This window comes from Anarrhichthys ocellatus, unplaced genomic scaffold (assembly GCF_004355925.1).
Source record: "Anarrhichthys ocellatus isolate YVR2014 unplaced genomic scaffold, GSC_Weel_1.0 scaffold39, whole genome shotgun sequence".
NCBI classification, from domain to species: domain Eukaryota; kingdom Metazoa; phylum Chordata; class Actinopteri; order Perciformes; family Anarhichadidae; genus Anarrhichthys; species Anarrhichthys ocellatus.
Window position 1 is genome coordinate 4052497 of NW_022280069.1, and position 459 is coordinate 4052955.

The 459-nt window shown below is 44.0% G+C and overlaps 1 protein-coding gene across 5 annotated transcripts in view; it reads left to right on the forward strand.

Moving 5' to 3' along the window:
* mef2d (myocyte enhancer factor 2d) overlaps positions 1–459 on the forward strand; it is an 83833-nt gene that overhangs the window by 70075 nt on the left and 13299 nt on the right. The gene's annotated exons all lie outside the window — the stretch shown is intronic.

A 459-nucleotide genomic window follows, 5' to 3' on the forward strand; every position in this document is an offset into this window, starting at 1 on the left:
CTCTCCTCTCCCCCCTCTCCTCTCTCCTCCTCTCTCCTCTCCTCTCCCCCCTCTCCTCTCTCCTCCTCTCTCCTCTCCTCTCCTCTCTGTGTTCACTTCCTGTAGTTCAGTCAGAGTTTCTCCTCCTTGTTGTCACATGACTGTTGGTCTCGGATGAATCAATCATGACTTCATAGTTTCACTGAGGAGCTCACAACTTAATGTTTTTACACAATCTGGTTGAAGTGAACGCTTTATTAGAGGAGACATTTATAATGAGACATGAAGAATAAAAACGTTGTCGGGTTTTGGAGTTCACAGGGTAAAAACAACAGGACTGTTAGGGCTCAATATTCTTAAAAAATATCTTGATAAGAAGGATATCTTTTGCAGTGTAAGATGGGAACAGTTTGGGGAGGTTTGTGTGTGTTTCAGAGAGAGAGAGAGAGAGAGAGAGAGAGAGAGAGAGAGAGAGAGAGA